Below are 15302 nucleotides of genomic sequence, written 5' to 3'. Positions count from 1 at the left end.
TTTTCATCTGCAGGGAATTTGTTGTGCTTTGGGAGAGGGGAGTGTATTCAAGGGCAGGGGCAGAAATGGTTTCCCCAATGAAAAGGCTTAGGGATTGTTTCCAGGCCAACGGAAGTGTTTTGAATGATTACTGTAAACTAGGATATGCTCACGCTGAAACTGGGTGCAGTGGTGCACACCTGTAGTCCCAGCACTTGGGAAACTGAGGCAGGAGGATTACTTGAGCTCAGGTGTTAGAGTCTGTAAACAAGTCAAAAATAACACCTGGCATTTAGCCAGGGGAATGTTAGAGTTGGAAAACAAGTCTGGATGGTGCCTGGCAAAATGCCAGAGGGAGTGGTTTGAGAAGTAACAAAAGCGAGCCATTAAGTGTAGAGATTCCTTATTGGTTGACTGATGTATCTAGTTTATGCTAATTAGATAAGCTGTGTGGAATGTATAAATACTGCTCCTGTCCTGCAATAAACGGCTCCCTCTCCTGCTGTATCAACATACACAAGTTATTCGTCACCCCCCTGGTTATTTTGCAGCCAGCCGGCCTTCTACAGATGGTGGCCCGTACGGGGAGCCCCGGGACACTCGGGGGTAAGTGACGAAAAAAGCTGCCCGTCCATAGATAGGACGGGAGCAAATCTGCTCGTCCCTAGGCAGATAGGGCGAGAGGAAAAATGGCCATTTTAAGAAAATGGAGAAGATTGATACAGTATGTTTGTGTCTTGTTTTGTCTAAGTATATTGTATTGTCTTTGTGATGAAAATATGGAAGGGGTGAGAAGTAAATTACTAAGGGAAGAAGGCACCCCAGTGGAACCAAGAATAGTTAGGGCATGTGTTGATAAAAGCCCAAGAACTCTAGTCAGAAAGAAGAAAAAAGTTCAGAGGAGTAAGGATTATCAAGAAAGAAATTGCAAAATGCTACTACTAAATACTTTTCGTTATTGGAGGGTGCGTGAAGCCGCATGGAGGCTGCTGCGTATAGGAGCCGGTCATGGCGCAGCAAGGAATTTCCAAGCTGCGGCAGCCAGCTCTTCCCCACCCCCCACCCGGGAAGCAGAATGCCACTGCGAGAGCCCAAATCTAGACCTGACCTGGAGGCACAGTCTCGCAGGCTCTTGCTCCCTGTGCCTGGAAGCAGTTTGAGTTGGGGACACTCCCCAGGGCCATCTGGGGCTGCCCAGGCACTACAGCCAGCAGAAGATGCTACTGGTGTCCCTGATGTTTGGTCATTTTCAATGCCAATAACTAAGCTACAATGGTTCTCCCACACCTGGAAGCTGATGAGTAATGAGCACTATTAATACTTATTTCAAATGCAAAAAAAAACCTTGAGATAATGTACTAAATTGTTCAGAAGGTTGTTTTCTTAGTAGAATACTACAGGATTTTCTTTAGCCATCCGGAGTTCCTGCCTTTGTCCCATGCCGGTAAAGACCAAGGTGGAAGAATTTCCAGTGTTGCTGAAAACTGGATGAAACTTCGGCTGAGAAACAGAGGAGACTTCGGAGCTGTTGTTGTTTCTGCTGCTACAGATTAAGCTAGCTGCCTGCAGAACTTACCTGGACTGTGATTTAAGCTAGCTGCCTGCAGAACTTACCTGGACTGTGATTTACCTGGACTGTGAGTTAATCTATTGAGACACTGTTTTACCTGGACTGAGACAACAAAGTGTAATCTAGAACAAATTGTAACTCGGTATCTTTTCTAAAGGTGTCATTGCTGGTATAATTTTTCCAAGGGTTTCCTGCATGGAGCCATCAATTGGCTTGGTATTGTGGCATTTTGTATCCTCCCTTTCTGTTTGTAGCAGGTTATTTATGGTGTTTCTGTAAAAACCACTATGGTCATTATTTAAATTAAACAAAAGGGGGAAATGTTAGAGTCTGTAAACAAGTCAAAAATAACACCTGGCATTTAGCCAGGGGAATGTTAGAGTTGGAAAACAAGTCTGGATGGTGCCTGGCAAAATGCCAGAGGGAGTGGTTTGAGAAGTAACAAAAGCGAGCCATTAAGTGTAGAGATTCCTTATTGGTTGACTGATGTATCTAGTTTATGCTAATTAGATAAGCTGTGTGGAATGTATAAATACTGCTCCTGTCCTGCAATAAACGGCTCCCTCTCCTGCTGTATCAACATACACAAGTTATTCGTCACCCCCCTGGTTATTTTGCAGCCAGCCGGCCTTCTACACTCAGGAGTTTAATACCAGCCTGGACAACATAGCAAATCCCATCTCAAAATATAAAAATAAATAAATGACCTTACTTTGATTTGAACATTAAATAATGTATAATAACATGTATCAATCAAGACATCATGTGATACTCCATAATATATAAAATTTTATGTGTCAATTTAAAATATATAAAATATAATGGTTTTTAAAGGATGGAAGATTAAAGTGTGACAATCTTCAGGTGGCAAAATGTTTATTCTTTGACTCTAAATTATTGGGATATAGATGTAAAATTTAAGAGAGAGAAGAGAGAATAATTAATTTTGATGCAGGGTACCAGCAATGTTTTGATGGGGATATGATCTTTGGGCTGGGCATGGAAGGATGAGTAGGTGTTGGCTAGGTTGATAAGACATAACGGAAGACATTTACAGGTAGAGAGAATACTGAATTGCACGAGTGAAGCCAGAAAGACAACAGTTGGATCCCTGGTACAGTTGTACCTGGTACACTTGTGACCTCTGAGAACTCTGAAGGTTGGTAAAAATCCTAGGCCATTAGGTCTCACATTTTTATATGCATATAAACCATCTTAAGAGTCTTTTTACCATGTGGATTCTGATTCTGAAGGCCTGGGGTAGGCCTGCAATTCTGTCTTTCCAACAAGCTCGCAAGGGGTTCACAGACCACACTTGGAGTAGAAAGGCTGTAAGCACAGTTAGTTATTATTAAACTGTTATTTCAGCGGGGCCTGCTAGCTGGCACGATTAAGAGAAAGATGGAGAGAACACCTTTGCCTTTTGCTGTGAGCAAATTAATTAAAAGTATTTGAAGGCTTTTTGAGACTATAGCATTTCAGATTCTTTGTACCTGAACCAGCCAGGGATGTAAATAGAGAGTGACTCATCCTGTAGGTCACCTGCCCAGGTAACACAGGGGCTGGCACTGTAAGGAAGGTAAGGGAAAGGTTTAGACTGGCTAGATCAGTTCCTGGATCCAGATAGCTGGGCAGTGCTGAAATCCTTAGTCTGGGAGCAGTGGTGGGAAGTGGAAGGAAAGAAGGACACATTGGATTGTCATATGTTTTTAAACTGGTAGGAGGTCTTTGTGAATAATAATACTTAAGAAAACATAACCCAGGGCTGGGGTTGTGGCTCAGTGGTAGATCGCTTGTCTCACATGCGTAAGGCACTGGGTTCAATCCTCAGCACCACATAAATAAATAACATTTTTTAATTTTATTTACTGTGCCCATCTACAACTAAAAAAAAAAAAAAGAGTCTTTAAAAGAAAAAAGAGGGCTGGGGTTTTGGCTCAGAGGTAGAACACTTGCCTACCATGCATGAGGCACTGGGTTCGATCCTCAATACCACATTAAAAAAATAAAATAAAATAAAGGTATTATGTTCACCTATATAACTAAAAAAATTTAAAAAATTAAATTAAAAAAAGATAAGAAAACATAACCATTTTGAGTTATTTTGATGATATTTTCTCAGGTATTTAATTTTTATTGAGAAAATAGCTACACAACCTGGGGTGGCCTGATTTGAATTAATGACGTTGTTCTTTCTAAAAATAACTTATTCTTATCATAGGAGTTATATTTGTTCTTTGCAGAACATTTGACAATAAATGACATTTCGGGGTGGTCACAGTTGATAATTAGTCTGGACTAATTTCCACTTATTCTAGTTTTCCATGCCTCTCCTTGTTACCCTGCCCTCCTTTCTTGGGGCTCTGGCACCAGTGGGTTTGTGGATGTGGCAATCAGAACCTGCGGTCAGGGAAAAGCTGGAAGGCTCTTGCTATGCTAGAGGCAAACTGTGATCTCCAAATGAGATCGCTAAGCTCTCCTTCACTTTCATCTTCCCTGCTGTTTGTGAAATGTAGTGGAGAGACTTCATAAGACTAATGAAGGAGGAAGAGAGATCAAGTGATTATTTTTTCACAAGAAAGGTAGTTTTGTTCATGCCTTCCTTTCCCTAATGAAGTTTACGCCTTCCACAGATGATCTGGAGCAGACCACATGGCTGGAATTTAGCACCAGGGGTTGGATGCTAAACACGACCCACACAGAGACCATTGCAGAGGTGAGATCATTCTAGAATGATAAGCAATTGTTAACATCAAGGACTCACCAAGAATAAAATCAGACAGATGTTTGAGCTTGTTGGAGAGAATGATAAAATCAGAGGCTGAAGGAGACAAGGTAATGAGGACATCACAATGCAAAGTGAATTCAAGACACTTTTGATATGTTCCCAGCACAAGGTCAGAAACCAGGGTATCTATCTGGACACCTATGTCTTGTGGCTCACTAAGGAAGCTCCTTGGAACTGAGGTTTCTTTTGAAATTTTGAAATTCTAGTTGTGGTTCCACTAGAATTTCAAAAACAGGGATTCTCCTGCTTTGGAGTATGCACTCATTATTTGGAAGAACTCATTGGGAATGTAGATTCCTGGGCTGCATCCTAGCTGACTGACTCAGAGAAGAACCTGGCAGTGATGCTGATGGAGGTGGTTGAGCCCATCCTCAGGGTGTTCTGCTTTTTTTTGGATACACACTGATTGGGTACTTTGAAAAAAGAATCAGTGTAGGTCTTTTGCCAGAAGGAAGTCATGCTTTTATTCCCACCAAGAACTAAACACAGTGAAGAGAAGAAGTCCAGAGAAAGGAAAACACAGAATAGATAGCCTCAACTTTTACAAAATAGGTTTATGTCATTAGTGGGTTACGTTATTGACATGGAAAAACACGTTTGTGTCTTTCCGTAGTGTCAGAATTCATTGAATAACAATAAATTCCCAAACTACACCACTGTAACACTCGATAGCCATAAGCTAGGAAGTCACAAATTCTTTTATTCCATTCCAATCTTGATTTCTAATATTTATAATATTCAAGTCACATGTGCTTCACAAATATATCATATATATTAGAAGCATATGTGAATTTCTGATATATATATGTATATATATGTGTGTGTGTGTGTGTGTGTGTGTGTGTGTGTGTATATATATATATATAAATAAAGACTAAAAAAGAGTTAAAGATGGCTAAAGAATTACAGGCTCCTGTGCCCAGAGCACAGGCAGAGAGCAGATATGATGCAGAGTCATAGTCACAGTAGGTGGTCAAATAAGGGTTTTAAAGAACCAATTTCACAGAATTATCAAGGCAAAGAGTCCAGACAGTGAGTGGCTTCAGAATATTAACTTGGAGTGTCAACTTGAGGTTTCCTCTTGGAATAAATTGTGCAGGAGAAGCTGCACTGAGCTGCTTAGGTGGTGGGGTCAGAGTGCTATGTTGTCCTTTCTTGGGGGACTCCTTCTTTTATGGGTCTTAGGCTCCCGTGTCTGGTGTCTCTGATATGATTTGGGATGCTCCTGATTTAGTTTTATAAGTTGGCATGAACAAATTATTCATCCATTTGTGCTTTATGGTTGTTCTGGGCATATTGTTTACTTATACAAAGAAGGTATAGTCATTCTACCTTGGTACTTGCATTCAAAAAAGCATTGAAGTTGTAGCTCAGTGATGAGCACTTGCCTGGCATATGTGAGGAACTGGGTTGTATCCTCAGCACCATGTAAAAATAATAAATAAAATAAAGGTATTGTGTCCATCTACAACTAAAAAACATTTTTTTTAAAAAAGCATTTTATAAAGTAGTATTTTGCTTTACAAAATGCAGTAACTCAGCCTGCTCTCCACAGTGGACTGCTTCTTATTTTTTTAAATACATTTTAGTTGTAGTTGTTCACGGGCCTTCATTTTATTTATTTATTTTTATATGGTGCTTAGGATTGAACCCAGCGCCTCGCACATGCTAGGTAGGCACTCCACCACTGAGCTATACCCCAGCCCCTCCACAGTGTACTTCTGGAAAGTTGGGTAAATTAGTCTTTCCTTTTCTGCAGTTTTGTTTTCCATACTTGCAGTTGCCTATGGTCAAACAGAGTCTATAGGAAAAGCAGAAATAAAAAATTAATAAGTTTAAAATAACTTATAATACTTTGTTTATATTTTATTATCTTATTAGTTATTGTTAATTTCTTACTGTGCTTAGTTTATAAATGAAATTTTATCATAGCTGTTATGTAGATGAAAAAGCATAGTATAGAGTTTGCTACTGTCCATAGTTTCAGGCATCCACTGGGGGTATTCGAATGTATCCCCCAAACATGAGCAGAAGACTACTGTATAAATCAAATTTGTAAGATTTCATCTTTACTTTCCCCTTTGCTTAAATCCTAACATGTCATATTCACTTTTTTTGTTGTTGGTGGTGCCAGGGATTGAACTCAGGGGCACTCAATCACTGAGCCACATCCCCAGCCCTATTTTGTATTTTATGTAGAGACAGGTCTCACTGAGTTGCTTAGTGCCTCACTGTTGCTGAGGTTGGCTTTGAACTCATGATCCTCCTGTCTCAGCCTCCTGAGTCATATCCACTTTTGATGTTCACATGGGGGTGACTTTATCATCTTCCCCCACCCCTTTTTTTTTCTTTGGTGGTGATGGGAATTGAACCCAGGGCCTTGTGCGTCCAAGGCAAGCACTCTACCAACTGAGCTAAATCCCCAGCCCTCATTTTCCCTTTTTCCACTCCATCTCGCCTCTCTACCCAGAATGTAACTGCCTGTGACCGACAGCAAGCGCACTGCCCTTTGCTCTGCAGTAGCAGAGCCCTGGTTCACTTGGGGGCTACCTTCCACATAGTGACTTCTGGGGGTCACTCTGATGCCTGAGGGCCTCGCTCTCCCTGAGTCTGTCCCACTGAATTTTCCCTGTCTGACCTGTCAAGTTGGGCTGGAGACCCAGACTGACCTAGCCCCTGTTTACTCATTTAGGGTGCACTACTTGTCAGACCAGTTCCCTGTGTCGGGTGGCCACCCACCTACCTGGCTGGGTTCTGCTGTCACTGTGCAGAATCTAGAAGACTTTCTTAGTTGGAACCTGTGCTCCACAGCCAGCAATCTGACCTGTATTTACTACCAGAGCAGGTAAGATGCACATTCACACCACCAGACAGGACGTCCACAAGCTTCTGTTCCCTGACAGCCATCTGTCCTGAGACACACAGTCCTCTCACCTCGGTCCCAGTCCTCCCACATGTCCATTTTCTCCATAAAAAGTCTACTGGATCCTATTGTCTTATTTTTTTTTAATTTTTTTTTGTGGTTGTATATGGACAGAATGTCTTTATTTTATTTATTTATTTTTGTGCGGTGCTGAGGATGGAACCCAGTGTCTCACACATGCTAGGCAAGTGCTCTACCACTGAGCTACAGCCCCAGCCCTATTGTCATATTTTTTACCTCACTGTCACAAAATGCTGGAGAACAAAGAAGAGGAAATGAGATGTCTAACTGCTTAGAGAAGAAGAGCTCAGGACAGAGCAGAAAACATCCAGATCTGCTGTCCCTTCCTCAGGACACATTTTCCTATCTTTTCTCAGTTTCTGACATTAGGGATTGTGGGAACTGGAACTTGGATGTATTGAGGGCTTCACAGTAGCATCCCTCGTGAGCCTGCTCCTTTGACAACAAGTAGATCAGGGACAGACACCTGTCACCTCAGGCCTGGACTGTCCACCTGGTCATGTTTCAGTGGAGTCCTGAGATAAGGCTAAAGACTAGAAAGTCTACAGGAAAGCCTAGAAGTTGACAGAAATGAGAGAAGTAGACAGGGAAAGAGCCCAGTAATAAACAGAGGTGGCCACTGGCTTCTGTGTCCTGGAAGGACTAGAAAGCTCCAATTCCCTCCAGAGGGCAGCTGTGTAGACCCAGGGTTCCCATGACTTCTGTTTCTTCTTTTTAAAATAGAAGCTAGGTAGCTGGATTTTATGTAAGATTCCTTGATTTTAAATATTGTTATCAAACCTATAGTTTCTAAAAATATCTCGTGGATCAGACAAATCATGTTCATGGTGACCCAGTCAGGTATCTCCATGAAAAACGGTATTTCTTAGGACGAAGGGACATCTCACAAGAAAATAAGAGCCAAGCCAGCTCTTAGTCTTATGGGTTTAAGAGCCATATTAGAAAGTCAGGAGTTAAAAAGGGCCCTAGCTATCAGGGCTATGGGAGTGAGATAACACACCAGGAGATGGGAGTCTGGGAAAGTTAGCTCAGCCTTTTGAGATGTGTGGTCTGCAGAAATGCCAGTGAAAACCAGGCAAGGCAGGGTCTGCACTATCCTGAAAATAATAATCCAAAAAAATTTCTCTCAAGATTCAAGGAATTTCTAGGAGGTGAGGGGCAAATGCATGAGTAGAATAATCACCAAAGTAACCCACATTTATCTTTACCTTATTAGCACCTCTTGAATTGTTGCTTAAGGTGATGTCTGCTTGGTTTTTCCACTATGAAGTTGTAACTTTTATTTCTTTGCTAATAATACTTATTTGGAAGATATTCTGGCTTTCTTAAACTTTTGTCCACCAATGTTAGCCTCCAGTAGCAATTATTACTGTGGTGTTCTGATGATTATTTTCTATTTCTCTCAATCTTTACATTATAAGTTAGAATTCTTCTGTAAAGTTTTCCCTTCTCCCCAATTTATTTATTTATACACTAGAGTCCCAATACTATTTATTTTAATCACTGGACTTTAATCTAGTATTATTTTAATACAGTACTATGCTTAATAAAATATTATCTTTTTTAAAATTTTGTTGCTCAAGTTAGGAACTCTTTAAGGTTGGCCCTTGTGCTTTTTCAATAAGTCCTCTATCCTCTTCTGAGGGGAGGGGGTCTTCCTTGTTTTCTGGCATAACTTGTTTTCTTTCCTGTTTCAGCCTTGGAACCCACTGTTTGTTCAAGGAGACATGATTCCTTTTGTTGGAGAATTGTTTTTAGGAATCAAGATCTTGAGCTAAGTTGTATTTTGGGATCAAGGGGTATGGATGTTATTAAATGGCTTAGTATATATATATATATATAAGTTGCCAGGTTCTTTAAAATTAATTAATTAATTGGTACCAGGCATTGAACCCAGAGCCTCACATGTGCCAGGCACGTATTCTACTACTGAGCTATATCCCTACTTCTTTTAAATTTTATTTTGAGACAGGCTATTGTGAAGTTGCCCAGGCTAGCCTTGAACTTGCCTTAATCCTCCTGCCTTAGCCTTTCGGGTAGCTAGGATTATAGAGATGTGCCACTGCACCCAGCACTAGATTATTTTTGAATAAGATTACACCAAATACACTGCTGCAAACAATTTTTCAGTTTTACTAATCCTATTGTCAATTCAGGTAAATTTTCATTCATATTTCTTTATCATTCCCTCTACTCCCCCCTTTTTATTCTTGCTTTCTTTTTTTCTAATATAAGAGAAAAAAATGCACATCATTTATTCTCTGATTCAAGTCAGTTTGGATATTACACTCATTCAAAAGAACGTCAGTGATATCGACTCAGTCAAGTTCTAGGCAGCAGGGTCATATTCTTTTAGTTACTCTTTGTATGGGATTTCTTATTCCATCTTTTTATTTTCAATCTATTGGTACTTTTGGATCCAAAGTGAGACATTTGTGCATAGCATATAGTTAGATCATGTGTTTTTATTGGCTAATCTATGTCTTTTATTTGAAAAATTTAATCCATTTACATCTGACCCTGTGCCTTTCCCTGGGCATATGTGGCCACTTTCCAATTTTCCCTATATATGCAGTTGCTTTTCAGTGTGCTAGTCTTTAATGTCTAAATCCCACAAGGTGAAAATGGGGGGGGGGAGGGGCACTAGCCCTTTAAATTCTTTGGGAGTTTGGCTGGACAGGGAGGAGCTTGTAACAGTGGGCTAAATGCTACCCGCTTCTTTGTCTGCACCACTGTATTCAGAAGCACTGATCAGAGTACAGATATTTGAAGCACAGGATCCTTTTGACCACAATAGTTTGTGCAAATTCTGTGTAGGTTTTCTAGGAACATTTACACAGATGCCTGCCAGGGGATTGGGGTGTGGGGCTGGGTAACTGCTACCCTACCAAGAGCTGAAATTGACCCAGATTAACTGCAATTTACCATCTAAGCCTGCCCTTGGACATTGCAAGCCTTCAGACTCTGGATTCTGCCTGTACAATTGTCCTCTAAGTGGGGAGACAGATTCCTGATGCCACTTACTGGAATCCTCTTCCTAAGAACCTATTTTGAATCATCTTGCTTTTCCCTTTGGGTTTATTTTGTTACTTTGAAGTTAGAGAAGTATCCTTGTGTGAAAAACTCAGTTTCCATTTTAGATGTTTCTTCTTCCTGTTCGATTACTGAGCCATCCAAAATTTATTTGGTGTATGGTATGAGGTAATGACCAAAATTGCTTTTTTATTCCTATTCAATTTCCAATGAATTGTCCCAGTGCCACTTATTACCTTTATGTGCCACTTATTGCCTTTATTACCTTTACATTAATATTTATTAACTGTAGAGACTATTTCTGTTGTATCTTTTTTCCAATGCTATCTTCTTGCATCAATTGGTATCTATTTTTTTAATTATAAAATACACGTAAAATTTGCCATTTTAACCATTTTTTAAGTGTATAATCAGTAGTATAAAGCTCATTCACATTATCAGGCAACCAATCTCAACTCTTTTTATCTTCTGAAAAACTCTATTTCCAATGAACAACAATTCCATTCTTCCTACTTCAACACCTGGCAAACACCATTATATGCTTTTTTTTTCCCCTCTTTTTTTAGTATCAGGGATTGAACTGCGAGCACTTAACACTGAGCTACATCCCCAGTCCTTCTTATATTTTATTTTGAGATGTCTTGCTAAGTTGCTGAGGGCCTCACTAAGTTGCTGAGGCTGGCTTTGAACTTGGATCCTCCTGTCTCAGCCTCCTGAGCTGTGGATTACAGATGTATGCCACAGAGCCCTGCTACCATTCTACATTTTGTCTATGAATTTGAGGACTTTAGGTACTTCATATAAATGAAATCATAAAGTATTTTCCTTTTTGTGATGGACTTATTTCTCTTTTTATAATGTCTTCAAGGTTCATCCATATTGGAGAGTATGTCAGAATTTCTTTCTTTTTAAAGACTGAATAATATTCCATTGTATATTTGTAGTACCACATTTTACCTATTTATTTATTCATCATTCCCCAATGATGGGTTGCTTCAACTTTTTATTTATTTGTGAATAACACTATTATGAACATGGGTATACAAATCTCTCTTCAAGATCACTGATTATCAGTATTTTGAAAATCAATTTTAATTTTATAATATTTTCAGGTCTGATATGGGTCCCACACTATTCTTGGATTCTAGAATTTCTCTTGTGTTCTTTCATATTTATTCTTCCAAATGGATTTTTAAAATTTAAATGATTTTATCACACTCCAAGAATGTCTATTGAAATATTGATAGAATTATCAAATAAATGATATAAATTAAATTTAAACATTATCTTTAAAATATTTTTATTAATACATTGAATTAATCATAGAAATAAAATTTCAAGCAAATGGTACCTAAAAAACTACACTTTAAGGGCTGGCGACACATACCTGTAATCCCAGTGGCTCTGGAGGCTGAAACAGGAGGATAGTGAGTTCAAAGCCAGCCTCAGCAAAAAAATAAGGCGCTAAGCAACTAGCTTAGCGATTTTGTCTCTAAATAAAACATAAAATAGGGCTGGCGATGTGGCTCAGTGGTCGAGTGCCCATGAGTTCAATCCCCAGTACTCCCATGCCCCCCCCCAAAAAAAACTACACTCAGGAATTTGTAGAGGAAACAACCTTCCAAACAAGGAATCTTATTCTGCTTCAATCACACCATTAGATTGCATAATAGTGCTGGTCAGCAAGTATTATCCAGATTATCAAGTGGTTACTACACCATCAGTTTTCAGAATGTTCCAGTTTCATTTGCTAGGGCCAAAGCACTGAGGGCTGGGGGTATAGCTCAGTGTTGGAGTGCTTGCTCCCCTGACTGACATCAACAAAAGCCAGACAACCAGTTTCTCTAAATGTTGGAAATACTACCTTTTAGATATTAATGCAGTAGTTTCCTCCCGGTTGGGTGTGCTGATTTTTTAGTTCTGTTACCGTGGTAATGGGAGGCAGGCCAGCAATTTCATCTAGTGTAGATGGAATGACCTGCATAGCATCTAAAAGATAGGAACACAGTAGGATCCCAAACCACTCAGTGCCCACAGATATTCAGTTAAGCAAAGGGTCACCTTTTTTTCTGGGGTATTACCTCCTACAATAAGGTGTCTCTTCACCAAATGGCACATAACACATAGGGCACCATGAATAGAGGGCTCAGTTCTTCAATACAAATGTGTTAGAACATGAACAATTATGATTTTTTCCAGGGCTGGCACAGCTTGTAATCTGGATCAGTCTACCAGAACCATTTAAATTGACCTCTTCAGCCAGTGTAGCAGAACACAGCATGCCAGCATGAATTGGTCAATATAAGTGACAGGCTTGGTTCCAGTTATTTCACAAGTGAATTCGATGTCTTCTTTCTCAGTAACCTTAAATTACCATGATCTCTCTTTGTTCAGCAAGTGTAATGTAAGATCACTAAGAGCATCTCTTAGAGTCCTTCTGTATGAGAAGGACATTAGTTTCCATCTTTTAAACTTGCCACACCAATTTTAGGCTCTCTTCTCTCACAGCTCTTGAGCCATCCAGAAGCAGTGAGAAACTGTTAGTTGATTATCCACATCTATTTTGAGAGCTGATAAAATGGAATATGCCCAATCTGAGCCTTTTCAACTCCTGTTACGGCAGAAGTTGCCATGTTTTGTGTGACAACCACCCATTTCACCAACTCAAGTCATTAATTGTCCCACCAACTTTATTGATTTTTTTTTAGTACTTCTCATATCCATACTAGTAGCAATAGCTGGTTAGTCACTTTCATCGCTGCATTTATACTCATTAGAGGAACTTGACTTGAGTTCTGAATGCCAGCCTTTGAGTTTTATGAAGTTGCACTACTTCACTCAGTTCCACAGGTCAAGTTGTGTTAGCCAAGATTTCGATACTCTTTTCCAAAGCCTCCTGGGATGACTTGGAAATAATGCTTAGATGAATCCCTTCCTTCCTTTTTGTTTTCTTTCTTTCTTTTTTAATGCTAGAGATTGAACCGAGGGCCTTAGGCATGCTAACCATGTGCTCTACTGCTGAGCTATATACCCAGCTCCAGAAAAATGCCTTTCTCCCTTTCAGAAGCAGCTAAGTAGGGAATCTTAAGAGAGAGCCAGAAGTAATGACCACTCATATGGTGCTATCTCCTGCTGCTGCTGCTGCTGCTGCTGCTGCTTCTTTTTGGCACTAGGGATTGAACACAGGGCTGTATGTGTGCTAGGTAGGTTGTTCCACTGACCTACATCCTTAGCCCCCATCTCCTGCTTCTGTATATCACACCTTCTGCAGCTCACCAGCATACTGTCTGCTAGATATGATGCTTGCATTTGTTTCAGAATTGTGGCACTATCATTTATAATGGTCACAATCACCTTTTGCATCTTGAATAATTTTATCCATTCCTTGTAGTCCAAGGCTTATTCTAATAGCATCAGCAACAGCTTTGGCCATGGGGATGTTGCAGGAGCAGATGGGTGCCTTCCTCACAGCAGCAAGCAGCTTGAATGGGCAGCCTGCTTGGGGGTACAGTTATTTTTATAATATTTAATCTTTCTTTTCCTGTATATGTTATGTCTATTCAAATTTCCTAACACTCACTAGTTTCATAAACTTTTTCATATTAATCCTAAGCATGACATCTTGTAATTTGCTGTCAGGTTTTAAAGACTTGCTCCTTCCTGGTTAGGAAGAGGCTACAGGATGGCTAGAAATTTTACAATAATTTATTTGCTGGGGATTTTGGTCAAGTTACTTTAAACCAGTTCTCAAAGTATGGTCCCCAGATCTACAGCATCAGCAACCCTTGAGAACCCATTCCTATGCAAATTATTGGGCCCCACCAAAAATAAAACAAAATAAAATTTAAAAAAACACCCTGGGCAGCCCAGTCATCTGTGTTTAACAAGCCATCAAGATGATACTGAGGAATACTTATGTTTGAGAAATACTGCTTTACAGCCATATTTCCTAACCTTGGCTGCACATCAGAGCCTTGTAAGGAGCTTTTTAAAAATACCAGTGCCTGTGATATTTCTCCCTCCCTGCCCAACTGTGATTGGCTTGGAAAGGGACCAGGAACAGGGATCTTCCAGCTTCTCCCATGTGGTTCTAATGCATAACCAGAGTTTTGAATATGATTTCAAAACTCAAGTTCAGATATAAAATGGGGGAACGATACTTAATCTCACTGGCCTGCTGTAGGGATTATGTGCTAACTCTTAACTTGTAGGAAAAGTTTAGTAGAATGTCTAGCAAATGGAAAACCACTCAACAAATGGTAATTATTATTACAATAATTCTGAGACTTAGAGATCAAAGCTACATTATCAGGTCATGAAAGGACATTGGGAACTTGAAGACCAAGTATTGGTAAGGTTGCCACGCCGTGCCCATTATCATCAACATGAGGTTTTATGGTTGTTTGTGGGTCTTTGTGCATGCTGTTTGCTATAAACTTTTCTCTATGCTCGTGAAAAATCCTACATATGAGTATGGTGATCAAAGATACGGGCTTTGGAGCTGGCAGATTGAATTTAAAAGCTCAGTCTAGACACTTGAAGCTGTGTGATCTTGGACACAAGACCTAAGCCTCAGATTCCTCACCTGTAAAATGGGGACACTTATCACTGGCAGGCACAAAATAAAATGGCCTATGAAGCACAATGCATAAATGTGATAAGTGCTCCAAAAACTTGACATACTTGCATTCATTACTTTCCCTGCATGGGAATCACATGAACCTCTTTATTCAATAATTATATTAACTTGTTTATTACTAGTTTGGTGCTTAATGCACTAGCTAGTCTTGCGGATACTCTTAGACTGGAGTTCTTTCTTTCTTTCTTTTTTTGGTACTGGGGATTGAACTCAGGGGCACTCAACAACGGAACCACTGCAGTATTTTGTATTTTTCTTTATAGATAGGATCTCATTGAGTTGCTTAGAGCCACTTTTAAAAATATATATATATTTATTTATTTTTATGTGGTGCTGAGGATCGAATCCA

General features: G+C 39.8%; 1 long non-coding RNA gene across 1 annotated transcript; it reads left to right on the top strand.

Annotated features, from left to right (window-relative positions):
* The first annotated feature begins 307 nt into the window (after window positions 1-307).
* LOC139704585 (uncharacterized) lies at window positions 308-1875 on the top strand. The gene is made up of 2 exons (XR_011706460.1): window positions 308-585; window positions 1380-1875. It is a non-coding gene; the product is annotated as an uncharacterized lncRNA (long non-coding RNA).
* Window positions 1876-15302: the final 13427 nt, after the last annotated feature.

Source organism: Marmota flaviventris, chromosome 1 (genome assembly GCF_047511675.1).
Source record: "Marmota flaviventris isolate mMarFla1 chromosome 1, mMarFla1.hap1, whole genome shotgun sequence".
Classification (NCBI taxonomy): domain Eukaryota; kingdom Metazoa; phylum Chordata; class Mammalia; order Rodentia; family Sciuridae; genus Marmota; species Marmota flaviventris.
Note: the sequence above shows the minus strand (reverse complement) of the source record. Positions and strands in the feature narration are given on the sequence as shown.